The sequence below is a fragment of the Panthera tigris genome, chromosome F2 (genome assembly GCF_018350195.1).
Source record: "Panthera tigris isolate Pti1 chromosome F2, P.tigris_Pti1_mat1.1, whole genome shotgun sequence".
NCBI classification, from domain to species: Eukaryota; Metazoa; Chordata; class Mammalia; order Carnivora; family Felidae; genus Panthera; species Panthera tigris.
In genome coordinates, this window is record NC_056676.1 from 68,016,272 (window position 1) to 68,043,720 (window position 27,449).

At 40.9% G+C, this 27,449-nt stretch overlaps 1 pseudogene; it reads left to right on the forward strand.

Annotated features, from left to right (window-relative positions):
* The first annotated feature begins 8,948 nt into the window (after nucleotides 1-8,948).
* On the forward strand, nucleotides 8,949-9,049 carry LOC122235201 (annotated as a pseudogene).
* Nucleotides 9,050-27,449: the final 18,400 nt, after the last annotated feature.

Genomic DNA, 27,449 nt, shown 5'->3' on the forward strand with positions numbered 1-27,449 from the left:
GGTGGGCACTTGTAAGTCTCTTTGAGATTTAATAGCCTCTATTTCCTTGATTTACCTCAAAAAATCCTTTATTTAGTTATTTAGTTATTAACTTTGAATTTTAGAGCCGTTTTAGATTAATAGAAAAATTATGAAGATAGTATAGAGTTTCTACATACCCTTCACCCATTTTCCCCGATTATGAACATCTTCTATTATTATGGTACATTTGTTACAATGAATAAATGAATACATATACATTGTCATTAGCTAAAGTTACTAGATTATATAAGTTAAGTTGATTGCACTGATTGGTTTTCAAATACTGAACCAGTATTGCATATCTGGAATAGATCCCACTTGGGATATACTTTTTCTCATACAATTTTGTATTTCATCAGCCACCTGTGTCTTTCAGTTTTCTCTTTTACTGCTTGCCAATATGAACACTGATCTGATCAGGCAATCAGGCAACCCCATTGTCTGTTACACGTGACATTTTGTTCATATCCTGTTCCTTCCTGTGGATCCTCTTTGGCTTCCATCCAGCCTTTCCTGATGAATTCCTCAATCTCTACCTCTTCTGACTCCTTTAAAGGTTTGTATCTCTATGCATCACTTCAATTGACACCATTTTGTCGATTTTCTGTAAATAAGATCTCCATGGATTTTTTTTTCTTATTTAATATCTCATCTTATGACAGAGAGGATTTAAAGCATTTTCCTCAAATACAGTGAACTCAGTCAGGGAAGAACCAATTAAAGCCTAAGTGGATGATGACAGTGGGACAAAAAAAAAATTAGGATGGAAAAAATAAGATGAAGCCAGAGGTGAGGTTTTTGCATAATGCAGTGATAAAATTCTCTACTTTTTTCTTATTTTTTTAAAATAATTTCTGTTACATTGGTATAAAATTTTAGCTTTCATAGTACCTTGCCACATCTTATTTTGTGGTATATTGGTGTTATAATTAAAAAAAATTTTTTTTTCTTTTGACCGGGATAGAAAACCTAGATTCAAAGAGTGCTGGAGGTAGTGAATAATAGAACAAAGAAAGTTCTCAAAGTGTGAAAGTTCAAGGGCATTTCACATATACTCCATTTCACAATAGGGTTATATGAACATTGTGAGGAAGGGGCCATGTTTTATAGTTGCTTTGTTTTCCACATTTTGCTCACTCGATATTAGGTACCTGTTATGGCCAAGTACATGCACGTTGATTTGAATGCCATCTCATTTTGCCTCCAAGTCTGTAAACAGTGTGGCAAGGTGGGTTAATGAGAATTTAATGTCGCAGAATCGGAAGACTCAAACTTGTGTTTTGTTTCCTGTTGCTTTGAAGAAGTAGCTGTTCAGCCTTGGGGATATAAGACTAACTCATGCATGTTTAGACTCATCTGATTCCCATAAAAGGCAAAAAATGTTACCGTTAATTCTTGAACCTAAAATATTTCGTACATCCTAGTTAACCATTCAATGTCCCTGTTAAAGAGAAAGTGTGGAGAAAGACCAGAGGACAGTGGTCCTCTCATTGAAAGTAAGGGCTGCTTTGCTTGGTGGGTTAAGAGGAGATCAGGGGAGCTTTCTGGAGACTGGAGAGAACAGTGCATTTTCTGTTCCCTTGAATGCGTGAGAACTACCCTCAGTAAGCAGACAGCTCGTGTCAGATCTTAAAAGAACAGGAGTTCAGAACCCAGCCTGGGAGACATTGAATGTCTGTGTGAAGGGCTGGGGGCTCTCTGGCTGGTGCCAGTGGGGAGAATCTATGTTACGTGGCCAGTTGGGTAATGGCGAAGACTAAGTGGTCTGAAGAAAAGGCTCCTTCCTAACTTTTGACTAATGCTGAGAGCTTCTAGCATGTTGTAAAGTCATAAAAATCACTGATTAGTGAAGGTAAGTGAGAGTTCGAAAGGACATTGCACCTTGGGTGCACCATGGCTGTAAGAAATATGTCTTTGTCTCCTGAGTAGGCAACATGGCGTCTCTTTTCATACTTAGCTGTCCCTTGTAATAACCCAGAAAACTTGTTAAAGATCTGGAAGTGTGGGATCCATCTCAGATGTACTGAATCAGCATATTGATGTTAAAAAGGGACAGGGATAACTACAGTTGTCTTTTTTCTGTCAGCCCTGCTCTCATCTGTGGACTGCTAGTGGAAAATTCCTAGCCAGGTGATAAAACACGGGCTTTGGGTTCAGACAAGTCGGGGTTCAGACTGAAGCTCAGCCACTAATTCTGGACAAGTAACTTAAATTCTGTGAGCTACAGAATCTTCTTTGTACAATGAGAATTAAAAATATCTACCTTTTAGGTATATGGAGGGATTAAATAGGGTACTATATCTAGAGTTTTCACCTTAGTGCTTAGCTTGTAGTAGACATTCAGTAAATATTTATACATCCTTCTACCCTTAATTTTTTTTAAGTTTATTTATTTATTTTTGAGAGAGACAGAGGCAGCATGAGTAGGGGAGATACAGAGAGAGAGAGAGAGCGAGAAAGACAATCCCAGGCAGGCTGTGCACTGTCAGCACAGAGCCTGATGCAGGGCTCGAATTCCTTACACCACGAGATCATGAACTGAGCTGAAACCAAGAGTCAGATGCTTAACCGACTGAGCAACCCAGACACCCTTACCTTAATTTTTCTACTTAATTTCAGGACATCGTTCCATTTATTTATTTATTTTTAGTACGAAATTTATCGTCACATTGGTTTCCATACAACACCCGGTGCTCATCCCAACAGGTGCCCTCCTCCATGCCCATCACCCACTTCCCCCCCCCCCCCATCTCCCCCATCAGTTTATTCTCAGTTTTTAAGAGTCTCTCATGGTTTGGCTCCCTCCCTCTCTAACTGCATCATTCCATTTAGGTGGCCAAGTGTTCTTGGAATTTCTGACTTAGTCCACCTCTTTGCTGTCTGATATAAAAGGTCTCTTTCATCCTAAACCTACCCATGGCTTTATTTGCAATTGTTCTAGGTACTGACTGGCAGGTCAGAACACTAAGAATGACACACCTGAGATGACTGTGTGTCCTAATCTTCGCTCCCCTCGAAGCCACCTTGGAGTTAGCACAACTGAAGATAATTAAAAGATTGCTTTTTCTGAGTTTGAATCTTTTCTGACAGCCTTATATGAGAAAGCCTCTTGTGTTGTCCAGGAATGATATTGTAGACAGATTAAGCCATTAATTCATTTTAGTCAGGAAGGAAATGTCTATTTTGATTGTGTTAATAGCTGGTCCAATGACGACAGATGGGTTCCTTCAGTTTTCAAGGATACGTGGGATGGTGGTTTTCAAAATGGAAAAAAATATGGAGTTCGAGTTGGAAAATCTGAGCTTGAGTCCCTCCTTCCTTTCCTCCCTCCCTCTTCCTGCCTCCCTCTCTTCCTGCCTCCTTCTCTTCCTGCCTCCTTCCTTCCTTTCCTCCTTCCTTCCTTCCTTTCTTCCTTCTTTCCTTTAACTGCATGGATTTGGATAATAAAAAATACTGCCCTTTGCATCACTTTCTGTAAGATGGAAGTGATAACCCCAGCCTAAACTGTCTCTCAAGAGCTTTTAGGAGGATTAAATGAGACATATAAGGTTTCACTTTATAAAGTATAAATTCTTATGAAAAAATAAATAGTGTTTATGTTTTATGTTCATGTCTTAGATGACTCTGGAATGAGAATATATAAGAAAAGGAAATAAATGTTTTCCCATGTATTAATATTCATTCATGTAATCATTTATCATTAAGCAAATATTGAGAAGCTATAATAGAATGTAGACTACTAAACCCTCACACTTCTATCATTTCATTTAATGTTTGCATCAGTCACGAAAGGTAGTTATTATTACCTTCATTGAAAATTTGAGATCTAAAAAAGAAGAGTAATTAGACCAAAGTCACACAGCTAGTGGCAAGGTTGAGATGGTATTCTGGGCCTTCCTGACCATAAATTAGATCGTGCAGTACACAAGCATGAAAATAAGTGATTTTTAAAAGGTGTTAAAAACTTGAGGTGCTTTGGATGTCTCAGCAGGATCCCTTATTGAGTATTAAGGATTTTTTTTTTTTTGGGCTCTCAACACTTCTGCAAATTTCAACCTGCTAAAATTAGATATTTCTTAACCCTTGTCCTAAACCCGTGAAGTCATGCAGACCTAGTTTAGACTTGTGCTTGACAAGATGGTATTTTAGATTCTTCTGTCAGTTACAGCCTACCCACCAGTCACCAAGTAGAACAAAATGTGGAGTGATTTGGTGAAGAGGGTGACAGAGACGACTATGATACTGGGGCATCTGCTAATGATTCCATCAGTTTCTATCGCTCTCAGAATGGCAGGGGGAGAAGCAGCTAGGTATTTAAGGCAAATATCACGGGACACTTGTGGTTTTACACTGTGAATTCAGAGTGACAACTTAGGCCCCAACCATTACCTGCTTAACTGCGGAACCCAGGCCACTCTTACTATTCTATTCTTTCTCTGATCTCCTTCATGTCTCGTGGTGGGATGAGAGGGGAGGAGGTTCTCACAGGAATTTATGCCAATCTAGGTCATGACTCACAGTTGGAATCTGCCTTCAAATTCCACTCTCACTACTTCCCTTGGACCGTCCCTCCTATCACCCTGTTTCTCTTCTACTAAGTAAGCTCTTAGCTTCAGCACCTTCTGGGCTTTTGATTTTAAGAGTGTTGTAGCTTCTCTATGTGGGGTATACATGGTTCCTGCTTCCAAAGCTATGATTCCTTTTCATCAGCACTTAATGGATTGCTGGGTGGATCCATTCATCCAACACCCCGTTGACTGTGATATCTAAGAGAGCCAGCCATGCTGGGGTTCTTGGAATGATCACAGGATAGGAGTAAGTAAAATAAAGCAATGATTCAATCATTTAATTTTGTCCCACAGATTACACCTTCTGAAAAAGGTTCCATGGCATCGTTGCTTGGGATTTGTCACCCTCTTTATAAAACAGCCACAAGGGCTGGTTTAAGTTTGCTTCAAGAAACGTTCTCAATAATGCACCCAGAAGTTTGGTTTCTTACTTTTTTTCCTATTAAAATCTTTTCTAATGTTTGTTTATTTTTGAGAGAGAGAGATAGAGAGAGAGAGAGAGAGAGAGAGAGAGAAAGAACATGAGCAGGGGAGGGGCAGAGAGAGAGGGAGACACAGAATCCTTAGCAGGCTCCAGGCTCTGAGCTGTTAGCACAGAGCCCAACGCAGGGCTCGAGCCCATGAACAGTGAGATCATGACCTGAGCCAGAGTTGGATGCTTAACCAACTGAGCCAACCAGGTGCCCCATGATTTCTTACTTTAACTCTTAAGGTCCAATGTGGACTTTTGTTCCTATTGTGTCAAACCTACTTCTTCCTTAAAATTTTACATGCTGACTAAATAACACTAAACAGTTTAGACCTTGAAAATATACCAACTCGTGCTGTTTTATTTAGGAGGTTACATTTGGGGCCTTTGGGTGATATGAAGTGAGTATCCTTTGAACTTCCACTAATTGAGAAAGGAAATAAAATAGACCTTGGGGCTCGAATGTAAGCTTTGTGAAGGCAGGGATGATTTTCTGTTCATTCTTGAATTTTGAGCGTCTAGAATGGTGCCTGGTTATTACCAAGTGCTCAATAAATATCTGTTGAGTAAATGGTGAATCATCAAAGGAGAGAGGGAGATCAAAGTAATTATTGTCTTAGAGGTCAAGGACAGAAATATGGGAAGATAGACATCAATCCTGGGGGTCATTAAGAAGGTAGGAGAGAGGCAGATAAATTGCTCTTGATCTCATGGAGACAGGCAAGGATGAGCTCAACCACTTGCAGCTGAACGCAGTGGCAGAGGAACTAACAATGGCAGCCCCAATGTGGTGAAGCCCCAGATTCTTAAGGAAAAATCTTTATTTACTCTCACCTTGCTAGGAAATGGTAAGAAGATATGAGGCTGACCTTTTGGAGTGGGATAAAGTAGTAGTACACCTGCCTCCCCACCTTAGTAGAGATCTAGCACTAGGTACATTGTGTGGCTGACGGTAGACTCTTCTCTAATCTTATCCACCTGCCCTATGGATGAGTCTCACAAAAATATCCATTAGTATATGTGGATGCAGGCTATGAGACCTTGAGCTGTGACATTGGACTCAAGGCCACTCATCTCATGTAACCATGGCAGATTACCACACAAAGAGAGAATGGCTCGCTCCCAGAAACAGTATACTTTCCTCTCAAACCAATAATGGTGGGCATGTCTCAGTCACTGCTATAGACAGTTGAACTCTGTGAGGGATGCTGTAGACCACTGACAATAACAACAGCTAAGGAGAAAAGGGTGTTCAGCACAATGGACAGCTTGTACATATTCTTTCCCCAACATGATCATAATTCTTTGGACCGAAGCCAAAAAAGCAATGCTGAAATTCTTGGAGTGATTATGGGAGAAGAGGACCAGGAAGAAAAGAAAGTAAAGAAATGCATTTTTTTTTTGCAATCTAGATAGATGCTTTATAATCTCAGAGTCATTCACTGTTAATATTAAAAACAATTTGTACGCAAGATGATGATTCAGAACCTATTAAGTGTTCAATGAATTCTCCTAGATGGTCCCTGCAGCCTTTAGTTAACCTCCCTGTAGTTCAACCATCTGCCATTCTATGTCAGTATCTCATTATTGAACACAGTTTAGATTTTCATCCTGCCCTAGAGACCCTTTAGCACCCACTTAAATCATTGGATACAAGAGGTAGTTGGGGTAGAGCGTTGGGGCTGCAGTTAATGGCTCCAAAGGTGCTATCCTCACGTACTTGTCTGCATACTGTATGCAGTTATGTGCTTCAACCCCTGTAGTGGTTCAGTCTGTGAATTAAGAAAAGGTGGTGGACCCTCACTTCTTCAGTGGAGGAGACAGAGGCTTAGTAGGGCTCAATGACTTGCTTGAGATCATTCAAATAATGCTTCCAAGGCAATATCTGAGCCCAGGTTTTCTGACTCAAATCCAGTGCTGCTTCATCTATTGGGGCTGCTCCTTGGGATCTCTTGTCAAACCCATGAAGCTGACTGGGTTCTTTGGGTTTCACTCTTACTCCCTGTAGCTCTTCACCGTCTTTCTGGGGCCAGGGCTCCAAGATGTACTTCTTGCCGGGTGACTTGCCTTTCCCATTGTTGGAATAGAGAAATGACACAAGTTTTAGAATCTTTTCTGACGCCGGTAAGGCCAACTTCACGAACCTACAACCTGTGCAGTAGGTTGGATCCCGTGCAGAGATCCCTGAGCTTGGCTTAATGATCTTCAGTCTCTGCCTTGAAATTCCGAATAATCTTTCACATAAGAGGCCCTGCATCTTTACTTTGCCCTGGGCTCTGCAAATTAGGTAGTTGATCCCTTTTTCAAGCTTATGACTTTGGTTATGTTTCTTAACTTCTCTGGACCTCAGTGTTCTCATCTGTAAATCAGAAACAATGTAGTTGTGTGTGTCTTAAAGTCTTCTTGTGGGGAATAAATCAGATATAACAGCAAATTGGCTAACAGAGCTTTTGTGCATGCATAGTCCTCAATAAATCTTAACTTCTGTACATCTACTCCAGGAGGGAAACCTGCTCGTTAATATCTTACTAAGTCAGCATGAAAAGGTTGGTTATATGTATTCTGAGTTTAGTTTTGTGCTGGGTAATATAATCATTTTGATTTTTTCTGTTGTGAGATTAGATTAACTAAGAAGTAAAAGGGCTCCTTTTTCACCCAAAGGCACTAGTTCAGCCAAAGTGCAGACTTGGTGAGCAGAATGATGAGGGAAGCACTGTAATGGAAGCAAAGGCTAAGCAATCAGTCAATCCTCATTATTGCCAGGTCAGTACCAGGAGCACTCATGCTTCTCAGAGCAGCACTGCGCTTGATCAGCTGTAGTTGTCGGCCAAGGTGAGTGGTCAGAAAAAATTGTAAAGAATGCAGGAACTAAAGTTTAATGATACGTTTAAAACTTTATGCCTAGCACTGATCTAGCTGGTTCAAATATAATATTTCATTTAATCTTCCTAAAGACTCCTAAAGAAGACACCCCATGAAGTAGATAACATTAGTATTATCTGATAGTTGAGGAAACTAAACTCGCTGAGTATTTACAGTTCCAGAGAACACCCTAGAATGGGTAGTGTTTGGAGTGCATATTATTTGAGGACATAGCTAGAAGGGACAATAAAGATTATGTGGTGGCAAATGGATTTCATCTCGTAAGTCTCATTCATTGGTAGGGCTGTGTTAAGAAGGATTATAGGATTCTACATGGGCTGGGTGGGGTAGAGTGTCTTGATCAATTAGCAGTGTCTGCCTTGGGCTCTGGAAAAGTGGTGTAAGGCAGATATTCGCCATCTTTGGTCTAGTCTCCTCATTTTACAGAATACATAATGACCAAGAAGTTAATATTGTTACAGTTTATACTATAAACTACTGCCTAAGCTAGCTTTTAATCCTGAAGTCACTGATACTTACAGCAAGGCTGTTTTACCAAACAAATAAGCAATAGAGAGACAACAAAAAGCAAAATAAAACAGAAAGGAATATATTCATTGACATTACCAGCATCAATAGAAAAAGTCTTAGAGCTTAGAGGATTCTTTTTAAGATCCATAAAATCATAACCGAAAGAGCATTTCAAACCTTAGTATGCTTCAAAAACTAGGAAGCTTTTAAAAAACAAGTTGCTGGATCCTACCCACAGAATTTCTGAGTCAGTAAGTCTGGGGTGGGGCCTAAGAATCTGCATTTCTAGCACATTCCTAAATGAGGCTGATGATCCGGTCTGGGGACTATGCTTTGAGGGCTCCCTTTAGTAACTTTGCCTTGACCATTTATCAGATTCCTCTTAAAATGAATTATTCAAACATGCGGTTTTTATAAATTTGGGAGACTCAAGCTGTCACTCCCATGGGATTTATTAATAAGTTATGAAAATTATCTCAAAAGTTTTTGATTAGTGGTTGCTTCAGCAGCACGTATACTAAAATTGGAACAATACAGAAGATCAGCATGGCCCCTATACAAGGATTACATGCAAATTCTCGAAGCATTCCATATTTTTTGGAACCCTCATGCACTGTTGGTGGGAATTAAAAATCATGCAGCCATTATGGAAAACAGCTATGGAGATTCCTCAAAAATTAAACATAGAAGTACCATATGATCCCCCTTCTGGGTATATATCCAAAATGACTCAAAGTAGGATCTCAAAGAGACATTTGCATATCCAAGTTCATTGCAGCTTTACTCACGATAGCCAAGAGGTAGAAGTAATCCAAATATCCATGGACAGATGAATGGGTAAAGAAAATGTGGTATACACATGCAGTGGGATATTATTCAGCTAAAAAAAAAAAAAGGAAATCCTGCCGCTTGCTACAACATGGATGAATCTTAAGGATATTATGCTAAGTGAAATAAGCAGTCACAAAAAGACTTACACTATATGATCCCATTTATATGAGGTATTTAAAGTAGTCAAACTCATAAAAACAGAAAATAAAATGTTTTGCAGGGAATGGAAGGGGGAGGAAATAGGGAGTCGGTGTTCAGTGGGTATAGAGTTCCAGGGTTGTAGGATAAAAATGTTCTCGAGATCTGTTGCAAAGTATGTAAATATATCTAACGCTGCTGAACTGTCCATTTACAAATGGTTGAGATGGTAAATTTTACGTGTGTATTTTACCACAATTAAAAAAATTGTTCATTTAAAGATAACACTTTCCCTGGAGGGCACAGTAATTCTTAGCTGGAGAGGTGTCTAGAGGGAAGCGGAGAGGCTCTTTGTGGCTACTCAAATATGAGCTGGGTACTTATCCTGGGTCTGGTGTTAGCAAGCTCCCCGCTATTATAGGCCTATGGATTCCCAACCTCTCCTACGTGACTCTTCAGAGTATTGGTACCTAAGTCCAACCCAGAGATTCTAATTTGGCTGTGATATGACCTGGATGGTAAGATTTTTGAAAGCACCCTTGCTGGATGGTTTGAATGGTTACAGCCAAGGCTGTATAAATCATTATTTGGACCCGTGATTCATAAATTATGTTAAAAGTTAAAAAGGATCTCTTTGGAGCTCTGACAAGCTGTATATCCTCAATACCCCTCCATTCTGTTCCTCACTGAACCAGGTAATTCTCATTATTGTCCCCCTTCCCAACAAATTTGAGAAATGTAACATCAGATGATTTCTAATACCTCTTTGAGATAAAAATATGTCCATGTTATTGTTTTCTTTGGTAGGACTCTCCTGATCGGTGGATTGGGCTAGTTCCTATATTTGAACTGTGGTTACAGAGAGTTGAGTTCCTCATCAACTAGGTTTGCACATGACCGAGGTTCCTATTGAGGTTGGTGGGATGGTCTTAGTTTCAGCTGCATGTGTACACATGACCCAGTTATCCTTTTAAACCCTCACTCAAACCACACAGTCTAAACAGCATTTGGGCTTAAAATTAATTTGTTGGGGGCAGCTCGTGTTCAGTTGGTTAATTGCCTGACTCTTGACTTCCGCTCAGGTCATATCTCAAAGTTTGTGGGTTCAAGCCCTGTGTTGGGCTCTGTGCTGCCAGCACGAAGCCTGCTTGGGATTCTCTCTCTCCCTCTCTCTCTGCCCCTCCCCCGTTCTCTCTCTTTCTCAACATAAATAAATAAACTTAAATCAACTTGTTGAAGTATAACAAAATTCTCTTCTTTTGTTCACCCATTGTTTGTAGGCTATGAATAATTTAAAGATGATCTGAAGAACAGAAAGATAAAATTTCATAGAGTTGACATTTGCATGAAGGGATTAGGCCCCGCCAAAGGGATTTTTCTTGACTCCCTAAAATTCAGCGGTATATCAGCGGGGACACAGGCAATCCTAAGGCATTACTATCCGGGTGTGCTCATTACCAAAGAACCCCAAATAGAAAAAAAACTCCTCACATATTCAGCCATTGTAAGCCACTTTAGATACCCACGAGATCAGAAACCAGGCAGCACAGGAATCAGGGGACTTGCCAACTTAATGCTGTTTAATATTAATTAAACTTAATATAGCTCAGTTATCTGTTTTTCAGATGTTCCCAGGCAGAATACCAGAAAATAAGAAATAAGTCTATATTCATATTATATGTATCTTTAAATTATGTAATCATAAATGTGTTCATAATTATACATTCATATTATGTAATGTATTATCATATATTCTCCATTTCCGAATATTTCTAGAATAACTGAATAGGAGAAATAGGAAGTCAACAATTTCCATGCAATCAGTTACCTGGGAAAATTCATTTGAGAATGTACAGGTGTCATCATCCAAATACACATTGTTAGTGCACCGTGAAGAAAGCTAAAATACTATGTGCCCTACACGTTAAGCATTCAGGGGTGGAAATAAGTAAAGCCACCTAGAATTTTGTGAGAAGACATCACGAAGAGATGACTACCCACCTGTATTTTAAAACATGTCTAAGAGTAACCAATACCATTGGGCAATACGATTATTGGAGTGGTATTATCTTGGGAAGGAATCCAGTAACACATAAAGGACAAAAGAGAATAGAAATCCTGAATAGAAACAGAATAGAATATTCGCTGCATCCAAACTTTGATGGCTTCCTCTTTAGGAAGATGATTACATATATATAAGAGAACAATTTTTGTCCTTCCTCATCTGATACAAGCATGTAATATTTACCACAGTGCAAGAAATACCCAATTTCTGGTGAGCAACCTGATTTATATTATAGTTGGTTTTTTGCACATGTAGATGTTAAGCCTTACTGAAATGTATGAAATTAAATTAGCCTTCCCAGCATTAGCACTAATGTAGCAGACATTACAGTGGTTGTACACACGGGGGTGAGAAGAAACCGAGGTTAAAGAGGCAGAGAACTTGGATCCAGAGTACTTGTCATGCTCTGAAACTTAACCTACAGAACAGGTTTCAGGAGATATAAAGTAAGGGTAAATCTGAACTTTACAAGCCAGTATTGTCAATAAATTCAGTGTGGAGTTTTGAAAATGTACAGATTCTCAGGGCGCCTGGGTGGCTCAGTGGATTGAGTGTCTGACTTCGGCTCAGGTCATGATCTTGTGGTTGGTGGGTTCGAGCCCTGCTGGTGGTCGTTCTCTGTGTTGACAGCTTGGAGCCTGGAGCCTGTTTCTGATTCTGTGTCTCCCTCTCTCTCTGCCCCTCCCCTGCGCACACTCTGTCTCTCTGCCTCTCTCAAAAGTAAGTAAATTAAAAAAAAAAACACATTTGAAAATGTACAGATTCTCAAGACCTAGCCCGTGATTTCTGTATAGATTAAGGCCTAGGATTGTACATGTGTAGAAACTCCCCAGGAAAGATTGCTGCTTCCACCTGGAATAACAGGGACTCTGATGCTAACTGTCCCTCAGAAACAACTAAAACACTGGACAAAATATATGAAACAATAATTTTTAAGACATGGGACATCACACAACAAAGGGCAATAATCCTCGAAAGACAGAAAACCAATAAAGTGAGCTCTACGCCATCCCAGATTACTGCCTTGAGAGTTTCCAGCTTATGTCGCTGGCAGGAGGGACTGAAGCTGAGCCTGCTGGTCTCCCCATGTTGGCGAAATGGACGTGGGAGTCCAAGAAAAAGTGGCTAGAGTTGGCATGAGTGGGGTACTGAAGAGAGAGAGAGAGCAGCATACTCAGGGACCCCTGGAAAGCTTCAGAGGTTTCCCTCTCCAGGCTTCAGTTGAGGACGGATCAGTATATGTAGGTAAGAAAACTGCATGCGGGCAGAGAAAAATGCAAACAGCAACTCCTTATAAAAAGCTGTCAGCAGGGGCACGTGGGTGGCTCAGTGGGTTAAGGATATGACTTCAGCTCAGGTCATGATCTCACAGTTCGTGAATTCGAGCCCCACGTTGGGCTCTATCCTGACAGCTTGAGCCTGGAGCCTGCTTCGGATTCTATGTCTCCCTCTCTCTCTGCCCCTCCCCCACTTGCTCACTCTCTCTCAAAAATAAATAAACATTAAAAGAAAAGCTGTCAGCAAACTAGGAAAAGAAGATAACTTAACCTGATAAAGAGCATCTATGAAAAAACCTTACAGTTAACGTAGTGATGAAAGACAATTATTTCCCTTTGAAGGTCAGAACCAAGTCAGGGACATCTGCTCTCATCCCTTCTATTCAACATTTTACTGAAGGTTCTAGCAAGTGCAAATAGGCAAGAAAAATAAAAATAATTGCATCCAGATTGGAGATGATGAAATAAACTTATTGTTACTTGTAGGTGGCTTTGTCTATGTAGAAAATTTGATGGATACAAAACATATATTAGAACTAATGAGTTTAGCAAAGTTGCAGGTTACAAGAATATACAAAACTCAGTAGTATTTAAATATAGTAGCAACAAATATTTGGAAATAGGAAATACCTAGGGATAAATCTAACAAAGATGGGTAAAACCTGTATATTGAAAACCGTAAAATATTGATGACAGAAATTAAAGAAGACCTACATAAGTGGAAAGATGTACTTTGTCTGTGGGTTGAAAGATTCAATATGTTAGATGTCAGTTATCTCCAAATTTGTCAGAAGACTCAACACAATCCCAATCAAAATTCCAGGAGGATTTTTTTTTGGGGGGGGTGCAGAAATTGGCAAGCTGTTTTGAAAGTTCATATGGAAATGAAAAGTTTCTAGAATCGCAAAACAAAAACAAAACCCTTTGACAATGAAGGACAAAATCAGAGGGCTAACACTACCTGACAGACTTGGCTAGCTCAGAATTCTACCCTGAGGCAGACAATTAGGAATATCCTGAAACTGTATTAAGTCATTGCTTTCCTATTTAGCGAATGACTAGCTTGATGAGCTAAACAGTATCCTGGAGGTATATGAGTTATGATTTAGTTGCCAGATTATCTACAGGAGGAAAGGAAATATGAAATATGGGCACTAAGGAGGGATCAAAGACTTGTGTTTTAACAGAACCCGTATTTCTTTTTTTTTCAGTATATGAAATTTATCGTCAAATTGGTTTCCATACAACACCCAGTGCTCATCCCAAAAGGTGTCCTCCTCAAAACCCATCACCCACCCTCCCCTCCCTCCCACCCCCCATCAACCCTCAGTTTGTTGTCAGTTTTCAAGAGTCTCTTATGCTTTGGCTCTCTCCCACTCTAACCTCTTTTTTTGTTTCCTTCCCCTCCTCCATGGGTTTCTGTTAAGTTTCTCAGGATCCACATAAGAGTGAAAACATATGGTATCTGTCTTTCTCTGTATGGCTTATTTCACTTAGCATCACACTCTCCAGTTCCATCCACGTTGCTACAAAGGGCCAGATTTCATTCTTTCTCATTGCCACGTAGTACTCCATTGTGTATATAAACCACAATTTATACCCCAATGTTTATAGCAGCACTCTCAACAATAGCCAAAATATGGAAAGAACCCGTATTTCTTAATGCATATAAACAGAGAAGCAGTTGGGGCACCTGGGTCGCTCAGTCGGTTAAGCTTCCGACTTCGGCTCAGGTCATAATCTCACAGTTCGTGGGTTCGAGCCCTGTGTTGGGATCTGTGCTGATGGGTCAGAGCCTGGAGCCTGCTTTGGATTCTGTGTCTCCCTCTCTCTCTCTGCCCTTCCCCTGCTCACACACACACACACACACACACACACTCTCTCTCTCTCAAAATAAATAAACATTAAAAACATTAAAAAAAACTTTAAACAGAGAATCAGTATTCATCTGCTTGCTCTTATTCATTGTGAGGATTAAAACATGCAAATATGTTTAAAAAGGACACAACACTATGCATGTCTGAAATTGCCAGTATGTGAATGCAGATCTTTTGTCATGCGTATTTGGAGCTCATAAAGGATGGAGAAAACTACCCACCTATTGCCCATTGTGGGGAGAAAGTACCCAAAAGGTGGGAGATTAGAGTTGTGTTTGAAACGCATAGCGTATGAAAGCTTGGTGCTCGGCCCCACATCCTGATCTTTGAGTTGGACATTTAAAGGAGGAGCATGTGGGAAAGAAGGATGTATAATCCAGGTAAACACTAATTACACTATTAAGCAAGGTTCATATAGTACTTTCTACTAGCTCAGTAGACTTTGGGCTTTAGTGGTGAGTTGTGAGGATTAAATGGGGAAAAAAGCATGTACAGAGCATGACATAACTGTATGGCACTTGTACTAGGAATTTTATAATGCTAAGTATGGTTTTCAAACAACCACCCCAAAATAATGTTAGAAGTTAGGAGAGTAAAAGCATTCCCTTTTGTGAGCAGTAATGTAAACCATACAATTTGTTCTACTTCCGTTATTGCCATGGTTACCTGGAAGCTCAGAACCAATGATGAAACTTCGTTCTAACATTCTAAACATCCTATCAATTTTATATCTGATTCATCTGTGATGCTAATTTTGTTTCAATTAACTTCCATAAGGTGCCTATTTCTTTTTGGGAAGAGGGAAGAAGAAGGAAAGTGAATGAATGAATGAATGAATGAATGCATGCATGAATGAATTATATATAAACAAATATATAAATATAAACATATATGCATGCATAATGTAAATATATATTTGTATGTAATATATACATTTATATTATATATAACATCTATAATATAAATATATAGAGCATTATAGCTACATGTTTATTTACATTTATTCAGTAAACATGTATGAACTACTGAGGCAGATTCTATGTCAACCCACCTGAAAACTAGCCTTGTATTATAATTAAATCCCAGCATCTGTGAGTGCCCATGTGTATGTCTATCTCGTGTGTCTGTGTCTACCCTCGTTCCATTGAATCTCATTCTCTAGGGACTTTGAGTTAAGGGAAAATCCATCCTTTTTTGGCCAAAGAGGCTGAGGCGTTAGTTAATTAAATTCCTCGTAGGCGTCTTTCCTGATGCAGTAGGTACTAAATCCAGAGATAAGTTGTCTTGGCAACTGTTTTGGCGACTGTTACCAGCCTGCTTTTTAGGCTTGTGAGTAAAGATGTTTGAGAATGTAAATCACCAGCTGAGGTTTAACAGATTTTATTCTCACTTTCCCAAAGAAGCTGGACACTAATTGATAATATAGTACACTTTTATTTATGTTTGAACAATAAAGCAATGCTCATAGCTCAGCCCTCGGACGATTACATATATTATTCATGTTTTCAAAGTGTCATAAAGATACATAATATCAGTTTTCCAATTAAAGTTTATGACCAAGCTTGGTGATGGTTATAGTTTTTGGCAGAGATTTTTAATTTTCTTCAAATGCTTTCTTGGGATTCACAAAACAGCTTCAAGCATAAACATGTTTCGCTTGGGGGAACAGGAGGGGCAGAAACTAACACACATGCATATGAAGATCCCATATATATGCAGACATTTTCCAGGTAATGAATCTGGCAAAAATGGACAGTAGTCCTATTTTTAAAAAATAATTTATTTTTAATTAAAATATCCTTTTAGGGTTCACATGCACTGGAGAAATCGGCTACTGAGTTAATTTGTTAACTATCAATTTTGTGGCTAGCTAATGTGCACTGATGTCCGTTCTTAGCACTAAAAATATATGTGCCAATAAAACCATTTTTACTAGATAATAAAGTAATCCTCACTTAAAAGGCTTCACATTGAATGCTTTATAGAAATATAGGGTATTAAACAATTATGTAGGGTTGAAAGGAGCTTAAGATCTTTTGGTCCAACCTCTTTACTTTACAGAAGAGGGTACTGAGACCCAGAGAAGCCATAAATATTGTGTCTCCCGTAAACTATGATCAGGCCACAGGTTCCCCAACATTGCCAAAGCAATATAGAGGATTCTTCCATCGTGGCCTTCCCTTTACTTATTTCTGTCCAAATTAAGATACCCTTTCATGATATTTTTTTCCTCCTCATAGGAACAGCATGATATGATTTAATAGTTTAGAGTTATGAGTCACATACACCTGGGTACACCTGGGTTCAAATTCAAATAACTTACTTAAAAAAAGAATCTAGCCTCTTTAATGTTGATTCTTGTATAATCCTTATGGTCAGGTAGCAGCTACCCTATCTATAAAATATGTGGCCAGGCTTGGGGCGGGCGGGGGGGGAGGTTCTATAACCTTGAAATTATAAGGATGACAAAGGATCCCACCAAGCCATGAGAACTTCATATTGCACACAACACATAGAGTCTTTAGCTCTACAGGAAAACGTGTTTCAGTATCAGTCTCCATTTAGTGTCCACAGGTGAACTGTCCTCATTTGGGGCTGCTTAGGAAGAGATCCCTAGCTTGCTATGGCTACATCTTTTTCCCTGTGACCCATCCTGTCCTTTTCCCGTGCAAGTTAGTCTGCAACAAAATATCCACTTCTTGGTTTTTTTATCTTAATACAGAAAAGCTAAGAAGGGCTACAAGATAGTTTTTCTCTAGTAGAATCCACTTGTTCCGCTGTTTTTAAAACCCATTGCTTCTCAAGAATATATGGTTCCCCTGTAGGACTCACTCACTAGGGCAGTACTGTCTGATAGAAATTTCTGCAGTGATAGAAATGTTCTGTTTGACAAAAATGGTAGCCACTAGCCTCACGGGGCTATTGAGCACTTGAAAAAGGACTAATACGATGGGTGAGCTCAATTTTTTATTTTAGTTAATTTTGGTTAATTTAAACTTAAATATCCACGTGTGAATAGAGGCTACCATATAGGACAGTGCAGGTCTAGAGGTTAGATGGAGGGATATTACCATCTCAACCTCTCTTCCTTTTCTTTCTTCCCTTTCTTCCTGCTTTCCCGAACTCTCTCTACATCAGGTTTTTCCCTCTATACATGATAAAGTAACCCAGGCCAAATGGGGCTTCTTCCAAGGAAACATATTTTTCTTTTTACTGGAATCTTTTTTGAGACAGTCCTTAAACTGGGAGAAAATCAGAATATCAGGCTCTGTAGAATCCTGATAAGTAAGTCCTTTGAGGCGTAGGAGGTCTGTGATCATCCTGTGCCCTTCAACCCACACTTTATAGGCAAGTATCCGCTCTGTCAGTTTAGAACACCAACCGCGTTGAGCATCTCCTATGTTACTGACATTGACATTTCTTGATATGTTGTAGTAATGTCTTATCCCCGTTAAATAACCTGATGTAGATCTTATTGCCAATAGCTTTTAGTGACTTAAGTCATTAAGTCTAGACTTCATTCTTAAAACAGGTAGTGATTTCATGATTTTATTTTTTATCATTATTATTTTTTATTATTATTTAATTTTTTTTTAATTTACATCCAAGTTAGTTAGCACATGGTGCAACAATGATTTCAGGAGTAGATTCCTTAAAGCCCCTTACCCATTTATCCCATTCCCCCTCCCCCAACCCCTCCAATAACCCTCTGTTTGTTCTCCATATTTAAGAGTCTCTTATGTTTTGTCCCCCTCCCTGTTTTTATATTATTTTTGCTTCCCTTTCCTTATGTTCATCTGTTTTGTATCCTAAAGTCTTCATATGAGTGAAGTCATGTGATATTTGTCTGTCTCTGACTGACTAATTTCACTTAGCATAATACCTTCTAGTTCCATGCACGTAGTTGCAAATGGCAAGATTTCATTCTTTTTGAATGCCGAGTAATACTCCATTGTGTGTGTTTGTATATATATATATATATATATATATACCACATCTTTATCCATTCAGTGATTTTATTTTTTAAATTTTGTTTTATTTTTGTTTCACATTTTTATTTAAGTTCCACTTAGTTAACATATAGTGTGATTTTGGCTTCAGGAGTAGAATTTAGTGATTCATCACTTATATACAACACCCTCACCATGACAAGTGCCCTTTTGAATACCTTTTGCCCATCCCCCACCCACCACCCTTCATCAACCCTCAATTTGTTCTCTGTAGTTAAGACTGTCGTGTGGTTTGCTTCCCTGTCTCTTTTTCTTTCCTTCCTATATGTGCATTTGTTTTGTTTCTTAAGTCCCACATATGAATGAAATCATATGGTATTTGTCTTTTTCTGACTGATTTATTTTGATATGTGTGTGTGTGTGTGTGTGTGTGTGTGTGTGTGTGTGTGTGTATACACACACACACATTCACTTAATCTGCTTGAAAAGTAATCCAGTGTGAAGACTAAAATTCATATATATGTATACACACACACACACACACACACACACACGTTTGAATCAGTATTTTTGTATCCTTTGGGTAAACACCTAGTAGTTCAATTGCTGCGTCATAAGGTAGTTCTATCTTTACCTTTTTGAGGAAGCTCCATGCTGTCTTCCAGAGTGGCTGCACCAGTTTACATTCCCATCAACGGTGTTAAGAGGGTTCCCCTTTGCCCACATCCACACCAACATCTGTGGTTTCCTGTGTTGTTAATTTTAGTTATTCTGACAGGTGTGAGGTGGTATGGTATCTCATCCTGTTTTTGATTTGTATTTCCCTGATGATGAGTGATGTTGAGCAATGATTTCATTTAAAGATATTTTTTAAAACATTTATTCATGTTTGAGAGACAGAGCATGAGCAGGGGAGGGGCAGAGAGAGAGGGAGACACAGCATCCGAAGCGGGCTCCAGGCTCTGCGCTGTCAGCACAGAGCCCGATGTGGGGCTTGAACTCATGAGCCATGAGATAATGACCTGAGGTGAAGTCGGACATTTAACTGACTGAGCCACCCAATGATTTCATTTTTAAAGGCTTTGCTCATCTATCTCTAGGCCCTCCATCCCCATGTGTTGTGTAAGGATAGATACTACCCATGTCACAATCTTTTTTTTTTTTTTAATTTTGTGTGTTCATTCATTGCACAACCACCATGCTTCCCTCATTCTACGAGTGCTGGAGGGAAACAAAAAAGAAACAGGATGAATACAGGCCTTTGTATTCTAAAGTAGAGGACCAAGTATTTCACATGTAGCCCCGAGGAAGGTTTCCTAGTTTCAGTAGAAATTCCCCTCTTCCACCTCTAGTGTCTAGTGTGTGGCCTAGAGATTTTGTTTTGGGAAGTCTTTGTCTCTAAGCTTCTGAAGTCACATCATTTGGCAGTAATTTCTGAGCACGTGGCCAATGGTTTCTGAGGCTTACAGCCTGTTTCTTCAAGATTTGCTTTCTGGACACCAGCTGGCTCATGACACAGTCAGGTGGGAATCAAAAGGTGGGTAGGCTGAATACAGTCAAATGTCCATTGACTGATAAAGCTATTGTTCCAATAAATTACTTCCTAAAACTGCACTCAGATTTCAATTTAACCCACTGTGATGACCATGCGAATCTATTCAGCAATTTTCCCAACTTCTCTTCGCTGTCTGAAACCTCCTTTTCATATTTTTTTCTGATGATGTGAATGGTTTGTTTCCTGCACCCTGCTAAAATCCTTGACGTCTAGAGTGGTGGAGTACCCCATTGACTAGCAATGAGATCAACTAGACAAACATTCTAAGAAAATCGTAGTGAAGATAAAACTATTCACGATTCATTTACTATTTGGGTACTTTCTGTCTTAGGATCTCTGGTTGGAGTTATTTCTTTTATTTAACAGCCGTAAGAATTATTGGCAAGTTGTCCTTGCTATTATTACTTGTCGGTGAGGAAACTGATGCCCCAGAAGTTCAAGCAAATTCTGCAGGGTTTTGTAGCTCATTGTTGGGTTGACACACAAACCCAGGTCAGTGTGGACCCAGGGACAGCTCTCCGCACCTTCATATATTTAATCTACTTGAAAAGTAATCTGGTGTGAAGAATAAAGTTCATACCTCATATTAGTTTCCGGTGCCCTTTTGGTGAATCTCACGTATCCATTACAGCAGGTCTGACAAAACTTGAAAATACAGATACTAGTTTGTGTCTTTGAAAAAAATATTTCTTAAACAATATTGTAAAGTAAAATTTTTCATGAAGTGAAATTTTCTATCATTCAATTAGTCCTCATTATGAATGTTTTTTAAAAAATATGTGGGTTGGGGCTGATCTCGTGGTTAGTGAAATGGAGCCCCGCCTTGGGCTCTGTGCTGTCAGCTTGGGATTCTCTCTCTCCCTTCCTCTGTGCCCTCCCCCCCTCATGCTCTCCCTCTCTCTCTCTCTCTCTCTCAAAATAATTAAATAAGCTTCACAAAAATATACACATGGGTCTGTGTATATGCGTATGTGTGTATATTGTTTCCTACATACACACATTTACATCCAGTCTTCACATTTGAATTTGTGTAGAAACTCAAATGTCAAGACTGGATTTTTCCTTTTAGTGTAAATTTTTCCTTTTAGTATAAAAAGGAATCTCATTTTCTGAAGACATTGGTTTAAAAGGTTGGTTGTTGGGGCGCCTGGGAGGCTCAGTCAGTTAAGCATCTGACTGCGGCACAGGTCATGATCTCGTGGTTTGTGAGTTCGAGCCCCGCCTCGGGCTCTGTGCTGACAGCTCGGAGCCTGGAGCCTGCTTCGGATTCTGTGTCTCCCGCTCTCTGCCCCTCCCCCACTCATGCTCTGTCTCTCTCTGCCTCTCAAAAATAAATAAAGGTTCAAAAAAATTAAAAATAAAATAAAAGGTTGGTTCCCAGCCTGAGTTCATGCAACTCTGACAAACACAATTAACACCTGGCGCCTTGTTCTCTCTGTCAAATGAGAATGATGGCTCTGTTACTCTTCTATTTTTTTCTCATGAAAGTAAAGATTTATAAATGGGTTTGACGTAACCCATACCTTCCCCCTAGAAATGAAGCCTGGATTATTTTGAGTACATTATCCTCTCTCGACCTCTATCACTCACTATTCAACAGTGATAAATAAATCACCCACTCATATAACCGCTATGTCCTGCCTGGTGTTAAAATTTGAAGCCTTCTTTTCACCATGGAGAGCCGAGAACCCTCTCTTCCTTATTTCCTCTTTCCAGAAATATCAGAATACATGCCAGCAGGCTTTGCATATGATTTGAGAAAGAGAAAAGCCAACAGCCGCCTGAGATAAACTTGTTTTAAGGAAGGTGCTAAAAAGCGTACAGCTTTCACTGAACAGTGACCACAAGGTGGCAACCTCTCAGAACATCTGGGCTCACCGAAGTCCCGAGCGATGGCCCTGCTGGCTGATCTCGCCTTCCCAGCTCAGCCATATCCAGGTCAAGTGTCTGCCAGGGTGATAGCTGCCAAGAGGTCCATCAGCCAGCACGGATGGAAACCACTTCTTGACAGTGTTTTCTAAAAAGCAGCACCCACATCACTCTTCCATTTTAGAGTGTGATAGCTTTCAGAATACTTTATTTCCCTCAAGAATCTAAAACCTACAGTGGTTAGAAAAAGAAGTGTGGGGGAGGACTCTTCCTTACATTTTCCTATTGTTTGAAGTGATTGGTTCTCAACCTTGATGGTAAGTTAGACTATCCCGTGGAACTTTTGAAAATCAATCTCTGGGGCAGGGTCCCAGAGATTGATTTTTAAAAGCACCCCAGGCGACTCTAAAGTGCATTCTGAGTTGAGAACGATCTTTTCAGCTCCTTGCAATTTATTCATTCATTCACTCATCATTTATTGCACACTTCCTCCTGTCAGCTCAGAGCAAGGTGATGGTGATGATGTAAAATGAGATTCTACAATTGCCCCCAAAGACGGTGCAGGGCACCGTCTCAGTGATTCAATTCAATGGATGTCAATTCGGCAAACATTTATCAAGTTCTTATGTGTGACAGCGACTGTGCTAGATACAGAGGGGGCTGAGATGACAGCAAGTCCTGCTGTCTAGCATTTATTTTCTAGTGGGTGGTATGTATAAATAATTCTATGAGGCAGGATTTGGTATTATTAATGTCTTACCGTTCTATAACCCTTCACAGTAACACAAAGATTGTTCCCCAACCTATATAACTCGAAGCTCAGTAATTCTTGAGATGTAAGCAGCTGGCTGTCATTATCTGAGGTTCAGAGAGGAGACCAACGTGCTTTGCCAAGAAAGAGTGAGTCGGTCCTCACACCCATGTCTACGGACTCTGTGGTCAGTGCTCCCTGTCTCATTACGTGCTATGCTGTGGGGCTCAGGGAAGAGGGGTTGCTTTTGACTGCCTGAGCGAAGGTAACCATCCGAGGGTGTATTCGTGTATTCGTCTTAGGAGCTTGACTTCCTGGAGAGTGAATAGAGGACCATTCCTGTCCACACATTGCCTGAGATCCTTCCTCCATCCAGTCAAAGGCCTCTTCTGATGCTATCCTTATGCTCCTATCCTCTGTGTATGATTTCTCACTTTCACCAAATTTCTCTTCTCTCCAATGTTCTGGATGTCTACTGTCTTAAAGAGAAAACTGAAAATATTTAGTTCCATCAGCATATCTGCTTGTCATGAGCTTCTGTCAATCAGAGAACGGTTTAATTAGGGGATTGAAAATTAGTCCAAATGTATACAAAGAAGAAGCCAGACAAGTCTCATTTTTAGAGGTCGCCATTCTGTTAGCTAATGAAGTGTTAAGTCAAATGCCATCTGGATTGGGACTGGCACATAAGATAGTCGATGATGAACATGTTTTCAAAATTAACCTCATGGCTGATTTGGAAAGTTAGCTCTTAAGAGAGTGAGGTGTGGGTGAAAACCTTCCTCATGTGCAGAATCAACGTGATATTAATATCCCTCAGGGTCAGTCAATGTAGGTAGAGATTCCTGGGTCACTATTTTATTTCCCCGTAATAGCAGAGAATCCACTAAGTGATTGATTCCCAGAGGGCCCTGAAATTTCTATTGCACAGAAGACTTTGCTGCTGAAAACCTCACTGGGGACCGTGGAATTATCTATCCCTTCCTTAACGGCTTGGCAATCATTTAAGATTGTCCAGATTTAGGTGCCATAGCCTAATGGAAACACTAAAAAATTGGAGTATATCCAGGAGGAGACATTCATTTGATGAGGAACCTGAACATCCTTCTAAAGAGCTGCATCTGAGGAAGTATAAGATTTTAGGCTGAGGAAGCAAAGATCCAGAAATGTGAATGGAAACATGAGAAATGTTCAAATATGCAAATATCCGTTTGTGGAAGTGAGGTTGGGTTCATTCTATCTGGATTCAGAGAGAAGGACAATGACCAGGGGTGGTAGTGACAACTTACCCTGATGTGGAAGAACACTAGAATTACTCAGCAATAAAAGGGGTTGCTTCATAACTCCCTTTTATGCAGAGATGTTCAAGAACACTGCAGTGGGAGTGTGGAAGTAGGGACTCCTCAACTGGGTAAGTAGATGGTTTTAATGAACTTTTTCCTGGAAATATTCAACAGGTCTGGCTATATCCTCAACAAGATTAAATTCTCATGTCTCTATGCTTATCACACTGTGCACTGAACTTTACTCTTTCAGGTGGGGGAAGACGCTTGATGGATGCTAAAAATTGACCATGAATGTGAAGTGGACAGGCAATCCATTACCCACACTTCTAGGTGTATAGAAAACTTCAGGAGTCCTTGTTAAATGAGCATATGTATAATGATTTTTCTAATTTTTTGATGCTTATTTATTTTGAGAGAGAGAAAGAGCATGAGCAGGGGAGGGGTAGAAACAGAGGGAGAGAGACGGAGAGAGAGAGAGAGAGAGAGAGAGAGAGAGAGAGAGAGAGAGAGAGAATCTCAAGCAGGCTCCATGCTGCCAGCACAGAGCCCAACATGGGGCTCTAACTCATGAGCCATGAGATCATCACCTGAGCTGAAACCAAGAGTCAGACGCTTAACCGACTGAGCCACCCAGGTGCCCCAATATAATGATTTTTCTAATGTCACATCACCTGTGTACTAGAGGGGGCAAGTTGTCCCATACAAACCTGATTCTAGTCTGTCTGTCAACCTCACCTTGCCCCTGATCTCTCACTCTTTTCATTAGAGTCAGACTCAACTTCTGAACACACGCTTCTTATGTCTGGGAAGTATTCCCTTCTATTCCTCCACTGGCACCTTTACCTGCCTTACCTGACCATCTGCTCTTGCTTCTTCAGGGTCATCTCAGACGTCACTTTCCATAGGAAGTCTTCCCTAACTCCGAGGGCTGTGTTCATAGTCCCTACTCTCCCGTAGTACCTCCTACATTGTACTCCTCTCCCTTACATTCCTGGCACACATTACTAATTAGTGATGGCACACTTTCTTGGCTGAGCCTGGATTCCACTTCAGAATCCTTTTTAAGTCATTCCAGGAAGCCACTACTAATGAACCAGAGCAGATGATCCAGATGAAACCTGCCTGCCAGTCCCAATTTGGGGCATGCCTCACTCATGACACTTGCTGTGTTGTATTGAAATAGTTCATGAAATTGCTTTTTGTACGAGGCTGCGGTCACCATCGAGGGAATTGCTGTCACTTTTAGATTTTTTAAAAATTCTCACTACCATGCACAGTGCTTGATATTGGTCTTCACAAAAAGCTCCTTGCTATAGAATGAACTGGGGGCGGGGGGTTGGCTGGGAGAAGGTCGGAAAGGCAGAGGGGAGCTCCCAGACTCCTTCACGGTCCAGTCTCAGTGGACCTGCCTGACAGCGACCCAGGGCATCACTGTCTTTGAATGGGGGGTGGGGTGGGCCCCGGGTGGGGTGGGCCCCGTGACCTCTGCCCGCCTGGAGGATAGGCTGGAAACAGGCTACTCAGCGCCCCTGTAGGTGCCTCTAAAACCCTGTCCTTCGCAGTCTGAGGAGTCATCAGGCAGGAAGGGTATCGCTTGTCTTTGAAGACCTTGTTTCTTTTTAAACAGCAATTCAATATTCAGGCCTTTGTGTGGGTGGATTCCCATGCCCCCTGCTCTCACTGCCTCCACACAGGGCCCTACGTCTCTTTTCTTTTTCTTTCTTAAGTTTTTGTTTAACTTCCGGTTAGTTCACATACAGTGTAATGTTAGTTTCAGGTATACAATTTAGGGCTTCAACCCTTCCATGCAACACCCAGTGCTTGTGCTGAAAAGTGCCCTCCTTAATCCCCATCGCCTGTTTAATCCCCCACCCACATCCCCTCGGGTAACCATCAGTTACCAGGTCATTCTCTGTAGTTAAGAGTCTGTTTCTTGGGGCATCTGGGTGGCTCAGTCGGCGGAGTGTTCGACTTCGGCTCAGGTCATACCCTCACGGTTTGTGAGTTTGAGCCCCGCATAGCACTGGCTGCAGTCAGTGCCCACTTCAGATCCTCTGTTCCCCTCTCTTTCTGCCCCTTCCCTGCTCACCCTCTCTCTACCAAAAATAAATGAATATTAAAAAAAGGCTGTTTCTTGGTTTGTCTCTCTCATTCTCCTACGATCATTTGTTTTGTTTCTTAAATTCCACATATAAGTGAAATCCTATGGTATTTGTCTTTCTCGGACTGGCTTATCTTGCTTAGGATAATACTCTCCAGCTCCATCCCAGTGGTTGCAAATGAGCCCTGCCTTTCCATTTCAAAGTGCCCCCTCCTTCCTGAGAGCCCTTTGGACCTGACTCGCGTCACTCCCCTGTGTGCCACCAGGGGGCGTCAGCTCAGCGCTGGTCCACCTTGTGCTCGTCCTGCCTGTAGCCTCCTGTCCTCTCTCCATGGCCTCCATACAGCGCCTGTCTGCGTGGCTCCTCCTGCTCCGTGCAAGGAGCTTGGCCTCCAGGAACTCGTCCTCAGTGTCTTTTGCTTCTGGGCCTCCCGCGCTTCAGGAGCGTCAGGGAAGAGCAGAGCCTGGGGCCTGATTACACAGACCCTGGTGGCAGATAGAAACGATTCTACCATTCACAGCCCACGTGATCATGGCGGGATGCCATGGCGCCCAGACTTAGCTTCCTCATCTGTCTATCTGTCTATCTATCTATCTATCTATCTATCTCTATCATCTATCTCACTATCTAAAGATTGTAAACTATTATACCTGCCTCATATGATTTTAGGGAAGATTATATACTTGCTGTACCCTTAACAGACCCTGCCTTCTAATAAGAGCTTACAGAACTTTTGGAGTGAATAACCGAATGCCAGAAGAGATCCCCAAACAACTAACCATAAAGATGATAGTGAGGTGAATTCATTTGAGACAGGGGAGATGTCGGAGAGCCTCCTGGGGGTGCTAGGCTCTGAGCAGGCCTTCGTGGCACAAGTGGGCCGGAAGAGTGTTGCAAAGAGAAATGGCATTCACAAGGCTACTGATCAGCTGGGGGCTTGGGGAGCGGGAGGGGGGATGTGGTGGGAAATACGGCTGGGCAGATAAGGAGGAACCAAGCTCAGGGAGCCTTGAAGGGAACACTGTGGGGTTAGGACATCACCATGCTTTTCTCTCCGGGCAGGAGAGAACTGATACCAAGGACAGTCATTGGTCAATGCCAGCCCACGAACCCCGTCTACAGCAGCGGTGAGCAGTCACTGGGGAGGAGGTACAGGTGAACTGTACCTAAGGCTTTGGCCTTAGCTGACAGGGAATGCATTGAGGAGCCCCACTGGCCCCGTTTTGGGCCCAGAAATCTCTGCCTTGGTCACTTTTTTGGCTAGTAAATCTTTGAAGTCCCCAAAGGCAGATTTGGT